We start from the raw sequence: 24,952 nt of genomic DNA on the forward strand, positions 1-24,952 counted from the left end.
CTTCTAACCGGTTCTGCAGACGACGAACATAGTTCGGGCCGAGAAAAACCACGTCGTCGTTATCAGGAGGGTGGCCAAACGTCAGTTCGGCTGGGGTGCGCAACTCACAACCTAACATTAGTAGCGCTGGGGAGCACACAGTCGATTCTTGAACAGCCGACCTAAGAATAAACTGTAAGTGGGTGTCCCAATCTCTCTGGTGTTTTGAGGTGACGATAGCCAGCTGCTGCACTAATGTTCTGTTCAATCTTTCCACCAGCCCATCACTCTGGGGGTGAAGCGGAGTAGTGCGCGTGTTCTCCGCGCCTAACCGTCTACACAACTCTGAGAACACCCGTGACTCTAAGTTTGGAATCTGATTGATTGATTGCTTCTGTGGACAGGTGTCTTTTATACAGGTAACGAGCTGAGATTAGGAGCACACTCTTAAAGGGAGTGCTCCTTATCTCAGTTTGTTACCTGTATAAAAGACACCTGTCCACAGAAGCAATCAATCAATCAGATTCCAAACTCTCCACCATGGCCAAGACCAAAGAGCTCTCCAAGGATGTCAGGGCCAAGATTGTAGACCTACACAAGGCTGGAATGGGCTACAAGACCATCGGCAAGCAGCTTGGTGAGAAGGTGACAACAGTTGGTGCGATTATTCGCAAATGGGAGAAACACAAAAGACCTGTCAATCTCCCTCGGCCTGGGGCTCCATGCAAGATCTCACCTCGTGGAGTTGCAATGATCATGAGAATGGTGAGGAATCAGCCCAGAACTACACGGGAGGATCTTGTCAATGATCTCAAGGCAGCTGGGACCATAGTCACCAAGAAAACAATTGGTAACACACTACGCCCTGAAGGACTGAAATCCTACAGCGCCGCGCACTATCCCCCTGTTCAAGAAAGCACATATACAGGGCCGTCTGAAGTTTGCCAATGAACATCTGAATGATTCAGAGGAGAACTGGGTGAAAGTGTTGTCGTCAGATGAGACCAAAATCGAGCTCTTTGACATCAACTCAACTCACCGTGTTTGGAGGAGGAGAATGCTGCCTATGACCCCAAGAACATCATCCCCACCATCAAACATGGAGGTGGAAACATTATGCTTTGGGGGTGTTTTTCTGCTAAGGGGACAGGACAACTTCACCGCATCAAAGGGACGATGGACGGGGCCATGTACCGTCAATTCTTAGGTGAGAACCTCCTTCCCTCAGCCAGGGCATTGAAAATGGGTAATGGATGGGTATTCCAGCATGACAATGACCCAAAACACACGGCCAAGGCAACAAAGGAGTGGCTCAAGAAGAAGCACATTAAGGTCCTGGAGTGGCCTAGCCAGTCTCCAGACCTTAATCCCATAGAAAATCTGTGGAGGGAGCTGAAGGTTCGAGTTGCCAAACGTCAGCCTCGAAACCTTAATGACTTGGAGAAGTTCTGCAAAGAGGAGTGGAACAAAATCCCTCCTGAGATGTGTGCAAACCTACCAAACAGTTGCCATACCAGGCGGTGATGCAACCGGTCAGGATGCTCTCGATGGTGCAGCTGTAGAACCTTTTGAGGATCTGGGGACCCATGCCAAATCTTTTCAGTCTCCTGAGGGGGAAATGGTGTTGTCGTGCCCTCTTCACGACTGTCTTGGTGTGTTTGGACCATGATAGTTCGTTGGTGATGTGGACACCAAGGAAATTGAAACTCTCGACCCGCTCCACTACAGCCCCGTCGATGTTAATGGGGGCCTGTTCGGCCTGCCTTTTCCTGTAGTCCACAATCAGCTCCTTTGTCTTGCTCACATTGAGGGAGAGGTTGTTGTCCTGGCACCACACCACCAGGTATCTGACCTCCTCCCTATAGGCTGTCTCATCGTTGTCAGTGATCAGGCCTACCACTGTTGTGCGTCAGCAAACCTAATGATGGTGTTGGAATCGTGTTTGGCCACACAGTCGTAGGTGAACAGGGAGTACAGGAGGGGACTAAGCAAGGACCCCTGAAGGGCTCCAGTGTTGAGGATCAGCGTGGCAGACGTGTTGTTGCCTACCCTTACCACCTGGGGGTGGCCCGTCAGGAAGTCCAGGATCCAGTTGCAGAGGGAGGTGTTTAGTCCCAGGGTCCTTAGCTTAGTGATGAGCTTTGTGGGTACTATGGTGTTGAACGCTGAGCTGTAGTCAATGAACAGCATTCTCACATAGGTCTTCCTTTTGTCCAGGTGGGAAAGGGCAGTGTGGAGTGCGATTGAGATTGTGTCATCTGTGGATCTGTTGGGGTGGTATACGAATTGGAGTGAGTCTAGGGTATCCGGGATGATGCTGTTGATGTGAGCCATGACCAGCCTTTCAAAGCACTTCATGGCTACCGACGTGTGCTACGGGGCGGTAATAATTTAGGCAGGTTACCTTCGCTTCCATGGGCACAGGGACTATGGTGGTCTGCTTGAAACATGCAGTCATTACAGACTCGGTCAGGGAGAGGTTGAAAATGTCATTGAAGACACTTGCCGTTGGTCCACGCATGCTTTGAGTACATGTCCTGGTAATTCGTCTGACCCGCGGCTTTGTGAATGTTGACCTGTTTAAAGGTCTTGCTCACATCGGCTACCGAGAGCGTTATCACACAGTCGTCCGGAACAGCTGGTGCTCTCATGCATGCTTCAGTGTTGCTTGCCTCGAAGCGAGCATAAAATACATTTAGCTCGTCTGGTAGGCTTGCGTCACTGGGCAGCTCGCAGCTGGATTTCCCTTTGTAGTCCATGATAGTTTTCAAGGCCTGCCACATCCGACAAGCGTCAGAGCCGGTGTAGTAGGATTAAATCTTAATCCTGTATTGACACTTTGCCTGTTTAATGGTTCGTCTGAGGGCGTAGCGGGATTTCTTATAAGCGTCCGGATTAGTGTCCCGCTCCTTGAAGCGGCAGCTCTAGCGTTTAGCTCGATGCGGATGTTGCCTGTAATCCATGGCTTCTGGTTGGGATATGTACGTACGGTCACTGTGGGGACGACGTCGTCGATGCACTTATTGATGAAGCCAATAAGGGTACTGATAAGCACCCTCGGTTTCTGGGTGGGACAGGAGGGGGTGAGAGGCATGCTTTCTTAGGGTCGGGGAAGTATGGCAGATGAAGATGCGGTAGGAGGGGGACTAGGCTGGGTGGGAAACATGGTTTCCGGATGGGGAGAGATGATGCGGGCGGGTGGATGGGCACTAACGGGTTAGGGTGAATGGGTTTGGGAGGGGGAGCCCTTTTTGTTTATTTTCCTTGCATACAGAATATTACAAAACTGTTGATGCTGTTCTTTGTCTTTGTATGCATTTCTCTGATAGTTTTTTTTTCTTCTCTTTCGAGTTTCAGCCCACAGGTAGAGGAAAGTATGAAATATGAAATGCAAATATGATAACTGAATGTATGAATATATCTGAATTAATATGACTTTGAATGTTATACCTGTACCTCCCTTCTAAAAAACTTAAAATTGGTCACAATTTTTTTTTTTTTAAGATTTTGTTAAACAATGCAATTGTTCGAGTTCATGTGTTCAAATCAAATCAAACTTTATTTGTCACATGCGCCAAATACAACAGGTGTAGACCTTACTGTGCAATGCTTACTTACAAGCCCTTAACCAACAATGCAGTTCAAGAAATAAACCAAATAAACAAAAGTAAAAAATTTAAAAAAGAATAAAAAGAAACACAATAAAATAACTATAACGAGGCTATATACAGGGGGTACCGGTACCGAGTCAATGTGCGGGTGTACAGGTTAGTCGAGGTAATTTGTAGGTAGGGGTAAAGTGACCATACATAGATAATAGTTTGACATGATTGATGGGTGACTAGGTGTTTTCTTGTCAAATAAATACAGAATGCTTATTCATTCATGATACATTCATGATACATTCTGCAATGAGTTCATCTTTGGCTTTGAATGTGCAACAGAATATGTCAACAAGTTACTTCTGAATTGCATTAATACAGCACTGCATTCTGACACCATGAATTTAAATAGATTTAATCTCGTTCATATAGTTGGCAGAAATTATAAAATATTAGACCACCGTCTGAAGGAGAAGAGAAACCTGGGACATCTAAATAAAGTTAAATACTATTTAATTAAGTTAATATGCAATAGCCCCTCAACACATTCAAATGCGCAACTGTTGTTGGGATGACTGAAATTACCTTTTGACACTAGAGTGCCTGGGGAAATACATCACGAAACAAAACAAAAAAACTGACTATGCTTACACTTCTTCCCTGTTGGTGATAAAGAAACGCATCAGAAGCATAATGTTGAAATCAATAATTTTGATTAGCAAAAATCTCAACATTGTCTATCCATTTTTTGGGTCTAATGGCCGAGTGGATGTTGGGCCGTTCCCTCAGGAGAGCGTGAGAGAGAGAGAGACGTTACAGCACCAAATCTTTATTATACCATGCAACACTACTGGAAATATGCCCCTGAAAAGTGTGCATCCACCACACACTTTTCAGGGGCAAGTTTACAGTAGTGTTGCATGCTATACCAAAACTTCAGTGGTATCACAATACCATAATTTGCACGTGAGATGCATACACACACAAGGACGCACATTTTAGACAGAACACAGGGTGAAGTGTTCTCCATCCTCCCATGTTTCAGAATATATCATGTTCATTGTCATGGCATGCTTGGTTCAATAGCTGTTGACGAGAGAAAAACGAATATCCAATGTAAAACTAATTTTACCTTAGTGCTGAACCGAATCATATACGTACCGGAAGTGCAACGATGTGCAAAGTCCACATACAATCGAAAGTCCACATACACGTCACGTATGAAAGATTCAGTAGTTGGCAGTGAAATCTATCTGCAAAAAATTGATAAACAATGTTGAGATTTTTGCTAATCAAAATTATTGATTTCAACATCACTTTGGTTGCAGACAATGAAATGGGAGTGCGCCAATTCTATTCAAATACTGCGCCAATTCCATTCAAAACACTATCCATTTTTCTAGCCTGGCCCTTTGCATGCATCAGAGATTATGGATCGTTTGGTTAGGAAACTAATTGGCAAGGTCTATGTCAAGCATAACAAAAAATCTAAATTGAAATTGATGAACAGGCTGCAGAAGAAACTTCTGCACTGGAGTGTTTGACGCATTGCTGCGTACCGCTGTGTTACGGAATAAACCTTTTATTCTGTGATTTACCCTCCTGCGCCTGACTCCTTCTAAATCACTCACCACAGAATCACACACCAAGACATGGAGTCAGCAGGAGAAGAGAACATGCCTGGAGTCGTGGCGTGGGTCCGGGAGCATTCTACTATGTTCGCCAGCTTGGGAGAAGCGATGGATCGGGTTCTCCAGGTCGTCCAACGCCTGGAGAGGAGAGGACCCGACCCTTCGGGACCAGCTGAGCGAACAGATCCAGCCACCCACACCCCAGCACCCAGAGGGATTCATCTATCCCGACCGAGGGATTATGACGGGACAGCTGCCCGCTGCCAGGGATTCCTCCTGCAGCAGGACCTCTACTTCTCAACCATCAGCCCGGCTCCATCGGAGTGGGAGAAGGTGTCCGCCCTCGTCTCCTGCCTCTTGGGAAAGCCCTGGAGTGGGCCAACGCGGTCTGGAGTGAAGGAGGAGCCGCGTTGGACAACTATGGGAGTTTGCTCGCCTCTTCCGGGCAGTCTTCGATCCCCCGCCCGCTCTGGACATCGAGGGGGCCCCGGCGTACTCCGTCCGTTCCATCCTGGATTCGAGGCGTCGGGTGGGGGGCCTTCAGTACCCTGTGGAGTGGGTGGGGTACGGTCCGGAGGAGCGGTGCTGGGTCCCGGTGAGGGATATCCTCGATCCCTCCCTGTTGCGGGATTTCCACCGTCGTCATCCTGCTCGCCCTGCTCCGCGTCCTCCTGGCTGTCCCCGAGGCCGGTGTCGGCACGCTGCTGGAGCTGCGCATCAAGGGGGGGTACTGTCACGACTTCCTCCGAAGCTGCCTCCTCTCCTTGTTCGGGCAGGCTTCGGCGTTCGTCGTCACCGGCCTTCTAGCCACTGCCGCTCCTCACCTCATCATTCCATCTGTTTTGTCTTGTTTATTACACACACCTGGTTCATATCTCCTCATCAGTACCTGTATAAGTGTTCCCTCTGCCCCCTTGTCTTTGTGTGTGATTGTTTATTGTGCAGGTTAGATGAGCTCGGTGGAGCTCTTTGTATTTTGTATCGCAGGGATTTTCACCCGTGTGCCTTGTGTTCCAGTGCGCCATATTTCCGCACTGGAGTGTTTGACGCATTGCTACGTACCGCTGTGTTACGGAATAAACCTTTTATTCTGTGATTTACCCTCCTGCGCCTGACTCCTTCTAAATCACTCACCACATTGGGCTAACAATGATCACTGAAAAGTACATTTTCTGAAGAAAATGTGGTGTGCTGGCTAGCTTGTTTTAAAGTATGGTTTCGAAATAAGTTACAGTAGTGGTAGTGTCTGCCGTAGTAATAGTGGTGAGTGGTTATAGTTGAACAATTAGGAAGATGAAAATATTGATTGATTGATTGATTGATTGATTGATTGATTGATGGATTGGTTGATTGATATGATATGTTAGCCTGAACATGTGAAAGTTGGTTTGGTGTCTCTAGCGTCAACGGTTCAAGAGTTACAATTATTCTTAGTGGGTATTCAATGCTAATTCATGCACAGTTAAGTAGTTATAATTTAAAGTGCAGACCAGAGCAAGACCAGAGCTAGTGCGAACCAAAGCTAGCTACTAGTTACGCCAAGGACCAGAGCTGGACCAGAGCAGTCATTGTGGTCAGTAGCTGTGTAGTTGTGGTCAGTAGTTGTGTGGTAAGTAGTTGTGTAGTTGTGTTTCATTTCTTTGGGCCCTACAGTATGGATGTGGTAAGTACGTGTGGTCAGTATTTGTGGTCAGTACTTGTGTGGTTGTGGTCAGTAGTTGTTTGGTTGTGGTCAGTAGTTGTGGTCAATTGTTGCATGTAAAAACTGAAAGAAGTGCAATGAGAAGTGATCGGGTGAAATATGAAGTGAGTGAATGGAGACAGCTTCGCTCTATCCAATCAGAGCAGAAGGTTCAACGTACAGCCCGCTCTTGTCTTTACAGCAGGCAAACTAGCCAGTTTATTTATTTAGAGCACGGGGCATGATCCTGAGAAGGAGGACGATGTGCTGTTCTCTTGGCTGCCTCAGCCTCTTCACCCACATCAACATTTTTGTGCTCCTCTGCATCTGTGAGTATCCATAGCAATAGCTCTGTTTGGGCTGCTCGATGATGAGAAATGAGAGAGCTGTTAGCTGACATTAGCTAGCTACTTTTTGTCAGTATAAACTCAGACAAACATCTGTAACTTTTTATTGGTAGAATATATTTTTGTTCTGATTTTTTATTTAAATAGCAGAGAAGTGGACACATATTTCGTATGCACTAAGTTTTGTCTAAAGTCATGCGAATGTTGTCAAAACTTCAGTTGTTTGGAAAAAGTTTGGGGAAAATGACAACAGATTTGAATAGCAGAGAAGTAGACATACCGTCTAACTTTTTGTCTAGCTTGCTGCGAAAGTGGTCAAAATGTCAGTTATTTATAAAAAGTTACAGAAAATGTTGTTGATGAGGTTATTAAAACAGCTGTAACGTTTCATCTGTACCAGATAATTCTGTTCCGATTTCAGATTTGAATAGCAGGGAAATAGACCAAGATGTCATATTCGCTCACTTTTTGTCTAAGTTGTTGGCAAAGTGGTCAAAGTAGCTGATTAGTGTCGAAAGTAGCATTGCTGCATTTACAGTGAATGGAATGTTGGTGTCACGATCGTCGACAGATGCGGACCAAGGCGCAGCGTGATAAGCGTACATTCTTTATTTAGTAACACACGAACCAAAACAACAAACGAAACGATACGTGAAGTCCTAGGTTATACACAAAACCTTACGGAACAAGATCCCACAAAACTAAAATGCCAAAAGGCTGCCTAAGTATTGGACCCCAATCAGAGACAACGAGCTACAGCTGTCTCTGATTGGGAACCACCCTGGCCAACATAGAAATAAACGATCTAGAACAAAACCCATAGAAAAATAAACATAACAAGTCCACACCCTGGCTCAACATTCAAGAGTCCCCAGAGCCAGGGCGTGACAGTACCCCCCCCCAAAGGCGCGGACTGCGACCGCGCCAACCAAACACAACAGGGGAGGGGCCGGGTGGGCATTCCGCCTCGGAGGCGGATCCGGCTCCGGGCGTGACCACCACTCTCCTTCTACCCCCCCGTAGCGCCCCTGGTCTGGTCTGGCCCCGCTGGCCGGAGCTGGACTGGACACCGGTGGAGCGGATTGCTCTGGCTCCGGAGTGGAGCAGCTGACCGGTGCCGGACCAGGCACCGGTGGAACAGGCACGGACCGTGCCGGACTGACGACGTGCACCACTGGCTTGGTGCGGGGAGCAGGAACGGGCCGGACCGGGCTGACGACGCGCACCACTGGCTTGGTGCGGGGAGCAGGAATGGGCCGGACTGGGCTGACAACGCATACCACTGGCTTGGTGCGGGGAGCAGGAATGGGCCGGACCGGGCTGACGACGCGCACCACTGGCTTGGTGCGGGGGACAGGAACAGGCCGGACCGGGCTGGCGACGCGCACCACTGGCTTGGTGCGGGGAGCAGGAATGGGCCGGACCGGGCTGACGACGCGTACCACTGGCTTGGTGCGGGGAGCAGGAACGGGCCGGACCGGGCTGACGACGCGCACCACTGGCTTGGTGCGGGGGACAGGAACAGGCCGGACCGGGCTGACGACGCGCACCACTGGCTTGGTGCGGGGGAGCAGGAATGGGCCGGACCGGGCTGACGACGCGTACCACTGGCTTGGTGCGGGGAGCAGGAACGGGCCGGACCGGGCTGGCGACGCGCACCACTGGCTTGGTGCGGGGAGCAGGAACGGGCCGGACTGGGCTGACGACCCGCACCACTGGCTTGGTGCGGGGAGCAGGAACAGGCCGGACCGGGCTGGCGACGCGCACCACAGGCTTGGTGCGGGGGACAGGAACAGGCCGGACCGGGCTGGCGACGCGCACCACAGGCTTGGTGCGAGGGACAGGAGCAGGCCGGACCGGGCTGGCGACGCGCACCACAGGCTTGGTGCGGGGAGCAGGAACAGGCCGGACCGGGCTGGCGACGCGCACCACAGGCTTGGTGCGGGGAGTAGGAACAGGCCGGACTGGACTGTGGAGACGGACTGGAGGTCTGGAGCGGAGAGCTGACACAACCCGTCCTGGCTGAATGCCTATTTCCACACACTCTGTGTGAGGCATCAGCACAGGACGTACAGGGCTGTGCACTCGTACTGGCACTACAGCACGTGGCACTGGCGCAGGATATCCGGGACCGAGGAGGGGTACTGGAGGCCACGAGCGTTGAGCCGGCACACTCCGTCCTGGCTGCATGCCCACCTTAGCACGACACGTGCGTGGTGCTAGCACAGGACGTACAGGACTGTGCCGGAACACTCGCGGCACAGTACGTGGCTCCGCATACCACGGAATCTGCCCAGTCTCACGCTGCCTAGCCTGAGTATGGGGAGTTGGCTCTGCTCTACCTCTAGGCTCCGCCAACCACCCTTCCAGCCCCCCAAACCTGATGACCTCCTCTCCTAGATCGCCGATGCGCCCTGTAGCTGCCTCCAGCAGCCCCGTCGTCCACGCTGTGTGCCCCCCCCAAAAAAAATACTTGGTGTTGCCTCTCGCGTGTCCGTCGTCGGCACGGTTGGCGCCGTTTCTCCTCTCCTGCCTGGGCCTTTACTCCTGCCCATGGCCCTCTGCCCGTGAATATGTCCTCCCAAGACCACCATTCGCCCACCTGGGACATCGCCAACTTCTCCTGTTTGGCACGCTGCTTGGTCCTCTGATGGTGGGATCTTCTGTCACGATCGTCGACAGATGCGGACCAAGGCGCAGCGTGATAAGCGTACATTCTTTATTTAGTACACACACGAACCAAAACAACAAACGAAACAATACGTGAAGTCCTAGGTTATACACAAAACCTTACGGAACAAGATCCCACAAAACTAAAATGCCAAAAGGCTGCCTAAGTATGGTCCCCAATCAGAGACAACGAGCTACAGCTGTCTCTGATTGGGAACCACCCTGGCCAACATAGAAATAAACGATCTAGAACAAAACCCATAGAAAACTAAACATAACAAGTCCACTCCCTGGCTCAACATTTAAGAGTCCCCAGAGCCAGGGCGTGACAGTTGGAAGTGATGACATCACATTGGGGCCTTTGGAATTCTGAGGACAAAAAGAAGGACAAAGAATGCACACTATTCCAGACCAGTCTACGCGTTTTAAAGTTTGAACAGTGTTTCTAGCTTAAACGGTGTGAGAGGAGTAGCGTTAATAATAATAATAATACGTGCAAAATAATTTGTACAATATCTACAGTGTGGCTGCTTTCGCAAGCCACACTAATAAGTCAGAAGTATGTTGAAGATTTAAAGTGGGGACTCTTGCTTCATAAGCCTCATTAATAATTTGATTCCCAGGGAATGCCGCCGAACGCCATGCAGGCGATTGAGGAAGAGAGTGGGGACTGGGTCTGGGTCCATTTTCTAGCCTCTTCATGTAGATGCAATACACAGGTAGACTATCCTCTGCACTTTTATTTTGGTTATATATCAGAAAATGAAGGTAAAGAACAGCTGCAGCTACATTTACTTGCAGCCACAGTGCAATGCAGTTTATCACAATCAGCCCCATAATCTAGAGATGAGTACTGCGTTTTCTCTGACAATGGGAAATGACAGGTAAATGTGTAAAGAAAATGAAAAATAAATAGCTATGTATTTCGTTTAACAATATATTATTCATTATATGTCCTTGAAGATCCAGTTGTTTCTTATAATGGTCATTTTTCAGTGTAAACATAATTATTGTAAGATTGTTTAGATGTCTCTGACCCCTCAACAGTATAGTTTGACAGCCATTTATGCAAGGAATGGAATTTTAATTCCATTTCAAGTGGACCTTCCCAAGTCTGAACATGGCCATACCTCATTGAGATGTAAGATTAACTGATGAATAATCTTCACAACACTAAATGTAATTTGCAATATGTTATTGTTTGAACTGCAGATTGCCTCTTTAATGGGCTATATTCAATCCGCATCGCTGAAGTTCAGCTTTACAGCGTGATTGAAATTTAAAGGCAATGTTCCCGCTTTAGCGGAGACTGCATTCACGGTAAATGCTGCATATGTCAGCTCAATCGGAAATTACCTTTACATTTCTATCACAGAATCTGTAACGCTTCAGCGTTACAAATTGAATAGAACCATCATGCAAAAAAAGTGATGTTATTGGCTATTTTTATTACATTTATTATTTTCTTGACAAACTGTACATAAGATTGGGCAGCGGTACCCTCGGTTAGAGTGGGGGGCTGCACTGTAAACCCGAACAGTACTATTCAATAATTGGATTAAGTTCTGTAGACATAATATCTGTGAAAACGTTGTAGTAACATAACTGTTTTAGGTTCCCATAACATGCACCTCACTTTTGATTTCGTGAGACCGATATTTTTTTATTCAGATTAAATGTATCAGAGAGTTTATGTAAACAGGATTTCTGATGATAGATTGACAGGCACACATCTGTCAAATTTGACCTTGATTACGTCTGATGTCATATAGAGTACCAGTCAAAATGTTGACACACCTACTCATTCAAGGGTATTTCTTTATTTTTACTATTTTCTACAATGTATAATAATAGTGAAGACATCAAAACTATGAAATAACACATATGGAATCATGTAGTAACCAAAAAAGTGTTAAACAAATCAAAATATATTTTGAATGCCAAGAGTGTGCAAAGCTGTCATCAAGGCAAAGGGTGGCTATTTGAAGAATCTCAAATATAAAATATATTTTGATTTTTTTAACACTTTTTTGGTTACTACATGATTCCATATGTGTTATTTCATAGTTTTGATATCTTCACTATTATTCTACAATGTAAAAATAAAGAAAAACCTTTGAATGAGTAGGTGTGTCCAAACCTTTGACTGGTAGTGTATGTTGACGTTCAAAGGCACGCATGTGGCATTTCAAAATCTTTCCAATATGGCGGACGGTCCTCGCGACAGTGGATACTTTCTTAATGGTAAAAATGTAATAATGATTATTAACTGTATCGTGCGTGTATGATTTGTCGAACTTCGAATGGATATCTGTCAAGCTAGGAATCTGGTTAACTGGCAAGTACCAGGCAGGGCTAACATTAGCTAGTTAGGCGCCAGGTAGGTTAGCTGGCTAGAGCTAGCTAGCTAACGCGTTAGATAGTATGATTTGAAAATGCCAGTGGTGGGGAAGTAACGTTAGGTAGCGTTGATGATACATAATCAGTTTAAAGTAATTCATGAGAGCTGGAAATTAAATGCAGGCAAGCTAAGCTCTGGGAGCGTGCGTAACGTATGAAGGTGACTGGAGTCAGATTTATCTCTGCTGGAGTGGACAAGTGTGCACTGTCGCCTGGGCTGAGGGTTCACGCAGTAAGTTAATTACTTTGCTTCGGTAGATAACGGTAGCAATACATTTTAATGTTTGAACATTATTTGTGTGGTAGCGTTTCTTTGGAGAATATATCCATTGTCAAGATCTCTATCCCTATCCGAATTGTAAAACCCGCCAAACATGTTAGCTAGCTAGTTAACTCACGAACGCGCTGTAAAAAAGCGTTGATGGATAATGTTAACTAGCTAGTTGCTTAAACATATGGATTTTGGTGTCATATGTGGTTATTTTTCTCTGAAGCATATTTTGTAAAATTACGCCATGTTTCCTGGTTATGTGCAACTATGTTGGCTTGCTAGCTACGCTACTTGTCTAGCTTGCTAGCTGAGGTAGCTAGCTACAGTTGAAGTCCGAAATGTACATACACCTTAGCCAAAAAAAATCTAAACTCAGTTTTTCACAATTCCTGACATTTAATCCTAGTAAAAATTCCCTGTTAGTTAGGATCACCACTTTATTTTAAGAATGTGAAATTTCAGAATAATAGTAGAGAGAATTATTTATTTCAGCTTTTATTTCTTTCATCACATTCCCAGTGGGTCAGAAGTTTACATACACTCAATTAGTATTTGGTAGCATTGCCTTTAAATTGTTTAACTTGGGTCAAACGTTTCGGGTAGCCTTCCACAAGCTTCCCTCAATAACTTGGGTGAATTTTGGCCCATTCCTCCTGACAGAGCTGGTGTCAGGTTTGTAGGCCTCCTTGCTCGCACATGCTTTTTCAGTTCTGCCCACACATTTTCTATAGGATTGAGGTCAGGGCTTTGTGATGGCCACTCCAATACCTTGACTTTGTTGTCCTTAAGCCATTTTGCCACAACTTTGGAAGTATGCTTGGGGTCATTGTCCATTTGGAAGACCCATTTGCAACCAAGCTTTAACTTCCTGACTGATGTCTTGAGATATTGCTTCAATATATACACATAATTTTCCTTCCTCATGATGCCATCTATTTTGTGAAGTGCACCAGTCCCTCCTGCAGCAAAGCACGCCCACAGCATGACGCTGCCACCACCGTGCTTCACGGTTGGGATGGTGTTCTTTGGCTTACAAGTCCCCCCTTTTTCCTCCAAACATAACGATTGTCATTATGGGCAAACAGTTCTATTTTTGTTTCATCAGACCAAAAAGTACGATCTTTGTCCCCATGTGCAGTTGCAAACCATAGTCTGGCTTTTTTATGGCGGTTTTGGAGCAGTGGCTTCCTCCTTGCTGAGCGGCCTTTCAGGTTATGTCAATATAGGACTTGTTTTACTGTGGATATACAGTGAGGGAAAAATGTATTTGATCCCCTGCTGACTTTGTACGTTTGCCCACTGACAAAGAAATGATCAGTCTATAAATTTAATGGTAGGTTTACTTGAACAGTGAGAGACAGAATAACAACAACAAAATCCAGAAAAACACATGTCAAAAATGTTATCAATTGATTTATATTTTAATGAGGGAAATACGTTTTTGACCCCTCTGCAAAACATGACTTAGTACTTGGTGGCAAAACCCTTGCTGGCAATCACAGAGGTCAGACGTTTCTTGTAGTTGGCCACCAGGTTTGCACACATCTCAGGAGGGATTTTGTCCTACTCCTCTTTGCAGATCTTCTCCAAGTCATTAAGGTTTCGAGGCTGACGTTTGGCAACTCGAACCTTCAGCTCTCTCCACAGATTTTCTATGGGATTAAGGTCTGGAGACTGGCTAGGCCACTCCAGGACCTTAATGTGCTTCTTCTTGAGCCACTCCTTTGTTGCCTTGGCCGTGTGTTTTGGGTCATTGTCATGCTGGAATACCCATCCACGACCCATTTTCAATGCCCTGGCTGAGGGAAGGAGGTTCTCACCCAAGATTTGACGGTACATGGCCCCGTCCATCGTCCCTTTGATGCGGTGAAGTTGTCCTGTCCCCTTAGCAGAAAAACACCCCCAAAGCATAATGTTTCCACCTCCATGTTTGACGGTGGGGATGGTGTTATTAGGGTCATAAGCAGCATTCCTCCTCCTCCAAACACGGCGAGTTGAGTTGATGCCAAAGAGCTCGATTTTGGTCTCATCTGACCACAACACTTTCACCCAGTTCTCCTCTGAATCATTCAGATGTTCATTGGCAAACTTCAGTCGGGCATGTATATGTGCTTTCTTGAGCAGGGGGACCTTGCGGATGCTGCAGGATTTCAGTCCTTCACGGCGTAGTGTGTTACCAATTGTTTTCTTGGTGACTATGGTCCCAGCTGCCTTGAGATCATTGACAACATCCTCCCGTGTAGTTCTGGGCTGATTCCTCACCGTTCTGATGATCATTGCAACTCCACGAGGTGAGAACATGCATGGAGCCCCAGGCCGAGGGAGATTGACAGTTTGTTTGTGTTTCTTCCATTTGCGAATAATCGCACCAACTGTTGTCACCTTCTCACCAAGCTGCTTGGCGATGGTCTTGTAGCCCATTCCAGCCTTGTCTAGGTCTACAATCTTGTCCCTGACATCCTTGGAGAGCTCTTTGGTCTTGGCCATGGTGGAGAGTTTGGAATCTGATTGATTGATTGCTTCTGTGGACAGGTGTCTTTTATACAGGTAACAAACTGAGATTAGGACCACTCCCTTTAAGAGTGTGCTCCTAATCTCAGCTCGTTACCTGTATAAAAGACACCTGGGAGCCAGAAATATTTCTGATTGAGAGGGGTCAAATACTTATTTCCCTCATTAAAATGCAAATCAATTTATAACATTTTTGACATGCGATTTTCTGGATTTCTTTGTTGTAATTCTGTCTCTCACTGTTCAAATGAACCTACCATTAAAATTATAGACTGATCATTTCTTTGTCAGTGGGCAAACGTACAAAATCAGCAGGGGATCAAATACTTTTTTTCCCTCACTGTAGATACTTTTGTACCTGTTTCCTCCAGCATCTTCACAAAGTCCTTTGCTGTTGTTCTGGGATTGATTTGCACTTTTCGCACCAAAGTACATTTATCTCTAGGAGACAGAATGTGTCTCCTTCCTAAGCGGTATGACGGCTGCGTGGTCCCATGGTGTTTTACGTGCGTACTATTGTTTGTACAAATGAACGTAGTACCTTCAGGCGTTTGGAAATTGCTCCCAAGGATGAACCAGACTTGTGGAGGTCTACAATTTTGTTTCTGAGGTCTTGGCTGATTTCTTTTGATTTTCCCATGATGTCAAGAAAAGAGGCACTGAGTTTGAAGGTAGGCCTTGAAATACATCCACAGGTACACCTCCAATTGACTCAAATGATGTCAATTAGCCTATCAGAAGCTTCTAAAGCCATGACATAAATTCTGGAATTTTCCAAGCTGTTTAAAGGCACCGTCAACTTAGTGTATGTAAACTTCTGACCCACTGGAATTGTGATACAGTGAATTAATCTGTCTGTAAACAATTGTTGGAAAAATTACTTGTGTCATGCACAAAGTAATGTCCTTACCGACTTGCCAAAACTATAGTTTGTTAACAAGAAATGTGTGGTGTGGTTTAAAATTGAGTTTTAATTACTCCAACCTAAGTGTATGTAAACTTCTGACTTCAACTGTAGCTACCTCATTTGGCTCATGTCTGCAATTGCTGATTGCCACGTGACAGGTGCACAAAATGGCGCAGCCTAAGCTTGATTCAATGGCATGCTGCCTAATTACAATGCGGAAAGTGAAAACAAATTCTGAATTAGTTATGTACAATTCAAATAACATATGCTTATTTTCTGACTTTGAAATTTGGCTTGGGTGTGAAACATAAATCTAAAGTTATGAATATTATTTTCTGTAATTCTCTGAATGAACAGTAGTAGGCCTACATACTTTGACGTAAAGACTAGTTTCCAACCCTAAGAATGTTACCGCTACAAATTGTAATACTAATTCTTTATTGATACTTTCTCTCTACAGGCCTGACTGAAGGATGTTGGTGCTCTAGACAGAAGGCCAGTGGTTAAAGGTAAGCTTAGGTTGAAATTACCTGAGATGGACAACATAACATGTTTGTGTCAGTTGGAGTCAGTGGGGGGCTGCCTCAGTTCTACAAAATTGCTCAGATATGTGAATAACAATGTTTACTTTCTCTGCAGTCACTTTGAGTCATGGTATGTAGAACATCTTCGTTCCTACGAGCTATCATCTACACAAGTTAGCCTGTCTGTACAATTGCAATCTGAGCTCAACGACACTGTCACCTTTTCTGCATACAACATTGATGGCTAGCTGCTGTTGACCCCCAAGAGGTTCATTTGAGTGAGACAGAGTTTAACATTTATGGTGAGTCATTATTTGTTTAATGAAGCCATTATGTACCTAGTGTTACCATTTGTATTGTTTTGATATTCCAAGTGCAACCTCTCGATGTTGTATTCTTCCTCAGCATTGGCAGCTGCAGCTCCCCAAGCCATGATACTTTGCGTTATTGATGCTGACCATACAAGGAAGATAAACCTCAGCTCCCGTCCAGCATCTGTTGATGACTTGATAAACATTTTGAAGGCCAAGTTTGAGTTTGACGATGACTTCCGCTTGCAGTATGAAGATCCTGACTTTGATGGACAACTTACCTACCTGATGGACATTGAGGAGTTGCCACAAAAGGCAACACTGCACCTTTTAGTGGAAGGAGGAGATACAAGTTCTACAGCTGACACAGAAATACTTTCCAATGTGTCTTACCCAGAGCGCCTCAGTAGGTGACCGCCAGACGTTTTTCCCGTGCCTACTTTTGTATTAGAGGTAGAGTTGAAGTTTAAAAAGGAAATGCTGTCTTTGAAAGGAAAGGAAAATATATTCAGTTGTCTAGAGACCAAAAACATGACATCTTAGAGAAAGTTGCTACTACTGTGTACAGTTTCAAGGCTTACCCAAATGGCCGAGAGATAGGAAAGGCAGCTGAAGCTCTTGTTGTGAAACACCCCTGTCTGAAAGAGGCAGGATTTGACACTTGGGTGGAATGGATGGATGAACAGCATCAAATTCAAGATGGGTAACTACAGAACCAGGAGAGCAGGATGGAGGTCTCTGTAAACACAGGAAAAAGAAGCAGAAGCAATCCAGAGAATGAACCACCGCACTCAAACATTACATTTACATTTACATTTACGTCATTTAGCAGACGCTCTTATCCAGAGCGACTTACAAATTGGTGCATTCACCTTATAGCCAGTGGGATAACCACTTTACAATTATTATTATTTTAATTTTTTTGGGGGGGGGGTGGGGTGGGTAGAAGGATTACTTTATCCTATCCCAGGTGTTCCTTAAAGAGGTGGGGTTTCAAATGTCTCCGGAAGGTGGTGAGTGACTCCGCTGTCCTGGCGTCGTGAGGGAGCTTGTTCCACCATTGGGGTGCCAGAGCAGCGAACAGTTTTGACTGGGATGAGTGGGAACCGTGCTTCAGCAGAGGTAGGGGAGCCAGCAGGCCAGAGGTGGATGAACGCAATGCCCTCATTTGGGTGTAGGGACTTATCAGAGCCTGAAGGTACGGAGGTGCCGTTCCCCTCACAGCTCCGTAGGCAAGCACCATGGTCTTGTAGCAGATGCGAGCTTCAACTGGAAGCCAGTGTAGTGTGCGGAGGAGCGGGGTGACGTGAGAGAACTTGGGAAGGTTGAACACCAGATGGGCTGCGGCATTCTGGATGAGTTGTAGGGGTTTAATGGCACAGGCAGGGAGCCCAGCCAACAGCGAGTTGCAGTAATCCAGACGGGAGATGACTTGGTGTATAGCGAGAATAGGAGAGGGCCTAGAACTGAGCCCTGGAGGACACCAGTGGTGAGAGCACGTGGTGCGGAGACAGCTTCTCGCCACGCCACTTGGTAGGAGCGACCGGTCAGGTAGGACGCAATCCAAGAGTGAGCCGCGCCGGAGATGCCCAGCTCGGAGAGGGTGGAGAGGAGGATCTGATGGTTCACAGTATCAAAGGCAGCAGACAGGTCTAGAAGGACAATAGCAGAGGAGAGAGAGTTAGCTTTAGCAGTGCGGAGAGCCTCCGTGACACAGAGAAGAGCAGTCTCAGTTGAATGACCAGTCTTGAAACCTGACTGGTTTGGATCAAGAAGGTCATTCTGAGAGAGATAGCAAGAAAGTTGGCTAAAGACGGCACGCTCAATAGTTTTGGAGAGAAAAGAAAGAAGGGATACTGGTCTGTAGTTGTTGACATCAGAGGGATCGAGTGTTGGTTTTTTGAGAAGGGGTGCAACTCTCGCTCTCTTGAAGACGGAAGGGACATAGCCAGCGGTCAAGGATGAGTTGATCAGCGAGGTGAGGTAAGCGAGAAGGTCACCGGAGATGGTCTGGAGAAGAGAGGAGGGGATAGGGTCAAGCGGGCAGGTTGTTGGGCGGCCGGCCGTCACAAGTCGCAAGATTTTATCTGGAGAGAGAGGGGAGAAAGAAGTCAAAGCATAGGGTAGGGCAGGGTGAGCAGGACCAGCAGTGTCATTTGACTTAACAAACGAGGATCGGATGTCGTCAACCTTCTTTTCAAAATGGTTGACGAAGTCATCCACAGAGAGGGAGGAGGGGGGAGGAGGATTCAGCAGGGAGGAGAAGGTGGCAAAGCGCTTCCTAGGGTTAGAGGCAGATGCTTGGATTTTAGAGTGGTAGAAAGTGGCCTTAGCAGCAGAAACAGATGAAGAAAATGTAGAGAGGAGGGAGTGAAAAGATGCCAGGTCCGCAGGGAGTCTAGTTTTCCTCCATTTCCGTTCGGCTGCCCGGAGCCCTGTTCTGTGAGCTCGCAATGAGTCATCAAGCCACGGAGCTGGAGGGGAGGACCGAGCCGGCCGGGAGGATAGGGGACATAGAGAGTCAAATGATGCAGAAAGGGAGGAGAGGAGGGTTGAGGAGGCAGAATCAGGAGATTGGAGGGAGAAGGATTGAGCAGAGGGAAGAGATGATAGGATGGAAGAGGAGAGAGTAGCGGGAGAGAGAGAGCGAAGGTTGCGACGGCGCATTACCATCTGAGTAGGGGCAGAGTGAGTAGTGTTGGAGGAGAGCGAGAGAGAAAAGGATACAAAGTAGAGTTGCAGGAGTGCAGTGAGATTAGTAGAAGAACAGCATCTAGTAAAGATGAGGTCAAGCGTATTGCCTGCCTTGTGAGTAGGGGGGGACGGTGAGAGGGTGAGGTCAAAAGAGGAGAGGAGTGGAAAGAAGGAGGCAGAGAGAAATGAGTCAAAGGTAGACGTAGGGAGGTTGAAGTCCCCCAGAACTGTGAGGGGTGAGCCATCCTCAGGAAAGAAACTTATCAAGGCGTCAAGATCATTGATGAACTCTCCAAGGGAACCTGGAGGGCGATAGATGACAAGGATATTAAGCTTAAATGGGCTAGTGACTGTGACAGCATGGAATTCAAATGAGGAGATAGACAGATGGGTCAGAGGAAAAATAGAGAATGTCCACTTGGGAGAGATGAGGATTCCTGTGCCACCACCCCGCTGACCAGATGCTCTCGGGGTATGCGAGAACACATGGTCAGACGAGGAGAGAGCAGTAGGAGTAGCAGTGTTTTCAGTGGTAATCCATGTTTCCGTCAGCGCCAAGAAGTCGAGGGACTAGAGGGTAGCATAGGCTGAGATGAACTCTGCCTTGTTGGCAGCAGAACGGCAGTTCCAGAGGCTGCCTGAGACCTGGAACTCCACGTGGGTGGTGCGTGCAGGGACCACCAGGTTAGAGAGGCAGCAGCCACGCGGTGTGAGGCGTTTGTATAGCCTGTGCGGAGAGGAGAGAACAGGGATAGACAGAGGCATAGTTGACAGGCTGCAGAAAATGGCTACAATAATGCAAAGGAGATCGGAATGAAATGAACTAAACATCTGGGAAATAAGAGAGCGGGGCCTCCCTCACCACAACACCCAAACATAACTCTCCCAACTTCCACCTAAGAAACTATAATTGTTGTAAACTACAGCGGTTCAATGTTTTCTAGGAATAGACTAACTTAGTTTATTCAGCTAGCTAACTAGGTACAGTATTCTTCAGTGAAAATCGTCCAGGGCACCTAGTCATAAGACGCCACAGCCAGCTAGCATGCCGGACTCCAACAACACGGTTTAGCACCAATACTCGGCCACAACAAACCACCAGTGTGTCAACACGCCAAGCAGATCGTTCGTGTCCGTGTCTAACGTTGTGGGTTAGTCCCGACAGCTTGAGCGAGTCCGTCGTCAATTTATTCAGCCAGTTAGTTAGCTAGAATAGTTAGCATACTAGCTAGCCATTGCTTTCAGACAAAGAAGAAACCCCTCCTTTCACGGCACGAACACATAAGAGACCTAAGCGGGCTGAAGTTAACTTTGTGCCAAACTTCCCCCTTGGAGAGGACTCAGGGAGTCTTGAAACGCTGAGGCAGGAAGTGGTCCAAGAAGTTCAGAAGACGGAAAAGGAACTTACCCCTGATCGATAGGAAGATGCAGACCACATTCGCCCTGCGGCGCCAGGGTATAGTCACCAACACTTCACCTGTAAAGGAGTTCCTTGATCTCTGGCCTGCTCTGCGCGTGGAGTCGCAGGTCAAATTGCAATGCTGTTTTTACACAAATTTGACCTGCTTTAATATATTAGTTATACTGAATTAAATTGTGATACTGTGTTCCAAACTTGTGATAACTTCTAAATACTGTCCTTTGTTGTCTGTCTATTCCAAATGTACAGTGGGGAAAAAAATTATTTAGTCAGCCACCAATTGTGCAAGTTCTCCCACATAAAAAGTTGAGAGAGGCCTGTAATTTTCATCATAGGTACACGTCAACTATGACAGACATATTGAGAATTTTTTTTCCAGAAAATCACATTGTAGGATTTTTTATGAATTTATTTGCAAATTATGGTGGAAAATAAGTATTTGGTCACCTACAAACAAGCAAGATTTCTGGCTCTCACAGACCTGTAACTTCTTCTTTAAGAGGCTCCTCTGTCCTCCACTCGTTACCTGTATTAATGGCACCTGTTTGAACTTGTTATCAGTATAAAAGACACCTGTCCACAACTTCAAACAGTCACACTCCAAACTCCACTATGGCCAAGACCAAAGAGCTGTCAAAGGACACCAGAAACAAAATTGTAGACCTGCACCAGACTGGGAAGACTGAATCTGCAATAGGTAAGCAGCTTGGTTTGAAGAAATCAACTGTGGGAGCAATTATTAGGAAATGGAAGACATACAAGACCACTGATAATCTCCCTCGATCTAGGGCTCCACGCAAGATCTCACCCCGTGGGGTCAAAATGATCACAAGAACGGTGAGCAAAAATCCCAGAACCACACGGGGGGACCTAGTGAATGACCTGCAGAGAGCTGGGACCAAAGTAACAAAGCCTACCATCAGTAACACACTACGCCGCCAGGGACTCAAATCCTGCAGTGCCAGACGTGTCCCCCTGCTTAAGCCAGTACATGTCCAGGCCCGTCTGAAGTTTGCTAGAGTACATTTGGATGATCCAGAAGAGGATTGGGAGAATGTCATATGGTCAGATGAAACCAAAATATAACTTTTTGGTAAAAACTCAACTCGTCGTGTTTGGAGGACAAAGAATGCTGAGTTGCATCCAAAGAACACCATACCTACTGTGAAGCATGGGGGTGGAAACATCATGCTTTGGGGCTGTTTTTCTGCAAAGGGACCAGGACGACTGATCCGTGTAAAGGAAAGAATGAATGGGGCCATGTATCGTGAGATTTGAAGATGAAACGTGGCTGGGTCTTTCAGCATGACAATGATCCCAAACACACCGCCCGGGCAACGAAGGAGTGGCTTCGTAAGAAGCATTTCAAGGTCCTGGAGTGGCCTAGCCAGTCTCCAGATCTCAACCCCATAGAAAATCTTTGGAGGGAGTTGAAAGTCTGTGTTGCCCAGCGACAGCCCCAAAACATCACTGCTCTAGAGGAGATCTGCATGGAGGAATCGGCCAAAATACCAGCAACAGTGTGTGAAAACCTTGTGAAGACTTACAGAAAACGTTTGACCTGTGTCATTGCCAACAAAGGGTATATAACAAAGTATTGAGAAACTTTTGTTATTGACCAAATACTTATTTTCCACCATAATTTGCAAATAAATTCATAAAAAATCCTACAATGTGATTTTCTGGATTTTTTCCCCTCATTTTGTCTGTCATAGTTGACGTGTACCTATGATGAAAATTACAGGCCTCTCTCATCTTTTTAAGTGGGAGAACTTGCACAATTGGTGGCTGACTAAATACTTATACTGCTATATAACATGTCTGTATAGTATTCTCTTCTGAAGTGCATTGTGTATTTCAGACAAGCGAGAGCTTGGTGACTCACCGGTAGCCCTGCTGACAATGGTTGGTGACAACACGGAAAATCCAGTCCACTACAATCCGGTCAAGATCTGTCGTCCTGGAGAGTGAAGTTGTGGTGATTGACCTCCCCAGACTGCTGGATGCTTTCCTGGTAATGTTTGGTCTGATCTATGCTCTACATCTCAGTTATCTGAAAGAACTGTCCAACACGTTCGAGTTCATTCAGAAAATCCTGCTAGGTTTAGAAGATGGGAAACTGAAGCCAAGGCTACAGGCTCTGAATAATTATTTAATGATACATGTGTAGGCATTGCCCAAATGCCTACCACAAGCTGATAACACTCTATGTTTTTGTTTCAACATATCGAGATGTGGCTTAAGGTTGGAGTCTTATTTATTTAGATGACATTGTGTTGGATTCTGTAAGAAGTGTAATGCTGAGCTGCTAGAATACAGTACAAAAGATTGTCAGAGTATTTGGTTTGGTCGGAACAGAAAATCTTACAGGCAACCTACCACAAGTGCTTTACATTGGGTTTTCCCTGAATCATGCAGGTGGAATTTGCATAGAATTCTATTGTTGCGACTTTACTTTTTGTATGAAAACATACACTCCTGAGTGTTCACCTGTACACTTATATTAATTTTATGTTTTTGTTTCCATAGTATTTGGTTTTATGGTTAATATGCATTTTGTTTATTTATAAGCTGTTTTATCAGCTAAAGCTGACATCTTTTGAGAAACTATCCCATGGTAATGCCAGTACAGTATGTTGTAGACTTAGAGCAACCTGGACACACAACGGTGTATGTTCCAATACTTTAGATTCAAGAACTGTTTAATAACACTGATATTCTAAGCAAAATCTCAGAACCCAAATACTGAGCCAAGTCACTACACGTCCGCAAAGAGTTTAGCCTGAGAACATAAGCCAGCCATGACTTTAATGTACAAAATGTTGTGCAAAGTGATACTGTTGCGTCACTGCAGTATTTCCACCCCATCACGGGGTATGTTTAGTAAAATAACCCCAAAAGACACTTGCTCTTACCACCTAATCATCATTACAGTAGCACCTCCACCAGGGTTGGGGTCAATTCCATTTCAATTCAGAAAGTAAACTGCAATTCCAGTTCTAATTTAATCTCATAGGAGGCAATGAGGAAAATTGGAATTGATATTGAAATGTTAGTTTACTTCCTGAATTGAAAAGGAATTGACCCCAACCCTGGTGGAGGTGCTACTGTAAAGTGTTCTCTTTAAAAGTGAACCTTTGCAGTATGTAGGCTAATCATTGTAGGCCATGGTGTTTCTTAGATCTGCCATTTTCCTTAACTTATTATTTCCTTGCTCAAATGCATTGAGATTACTTTTTCTAAGCATGTTGTCCACCGTTATTAACATGGCACATGAATAGGCCTAGCACTGACAAGTTGATTTTGGGGCTTACATATTATCACGGATTCTGCCGAGGCTGCTCCTCCTCCTTGCTCAGGCAGGCTTCAGCGTTCGTCGTCCCCGGAGTACTAGCTACTGCCGTTCGATGTTATCGGTGTTTGTTTAGTTTTGTCTGTATTGTTTACACCTGTTCGTCATTATGTTTAATTGTTTCCCTTATATTACCCATGTCTCTCATCAGGACATTGTGTGTGATTGTTTTTCCCTTCACGGTTGTCATTTTAGTGAGCGGGTCATTTCCTCCCTGCGTGGAGTTATTTCTGTGTTCTTTTGGATCCTTATCGGATGAAAGTACGTGTCCGAGAGTTCTGTGTCCTGCGCCTGACTTCTTTTACCGCATCTCACCGACAGTCGTGACAGAATCACACACCTTAACATGGAGTCAGCAGGAGCGACGGCACCGACTGGATCACTCGAGGAGCGCGTCCTACAACAGGCAGCGATGCTCCAAAATCTTGGTGCCGCTATGGATAACGTTATGAACACTTTGGGACGATGGGAGAGAGGAGGTTTGCCCACACCTCCTCCAATGATACCACCACCGGCTACTCCTATCGTCTCACATCTGGAGTCCAGTGGGATTCGGCTCTCGCTCCCGAGGGCTTATGATGGCACCGCAGCCGGGTGTCAGGGTTTCCTGCTCCAGGTGGAACTTTACCTGGCAAACATTCACCCGGCACCC

The 24,952-nt window shown here is 46.1% G+C and overlaps 1 long non-coding RNA gene across 1 annotated transcript; it reads left to right on the plus strand.

Moving 5' to 3' along the window:
• The first annotated feature begins 12,268 nt into the window (after positions 1-12,268).
• On the plus strand, positions 12,269-23,184 carry LOC121572932. Its single transcript, XR_006001933.2, has 4 exons — positions 12,269-12,542; positions 16,460-16,508; positions 16,639-16,825; positions 22,810-23,184. It is a non-coding gene; the product is annotated as an uncharacterized LOC121572932 (long non-coding RNA).
• Positions 23,185-24,952: the final 1,768 nt, after the last annotated feature.

This window comes from Coregonus clupeaformis, chromosome 8, assembly GCF_020615455.1.
Source record: "Coregonus clupeaformis isolate EN_2021a chromosome 8, ASM2061545v1, whole genome shotgun sequence".
NCBI classification, from domain to species: Eukaryota; Metazoa; Chordata; class Actinopteri; order Salmoniformes; family Salmonidae; genus Coregonus; species Coregonus clupeaformis.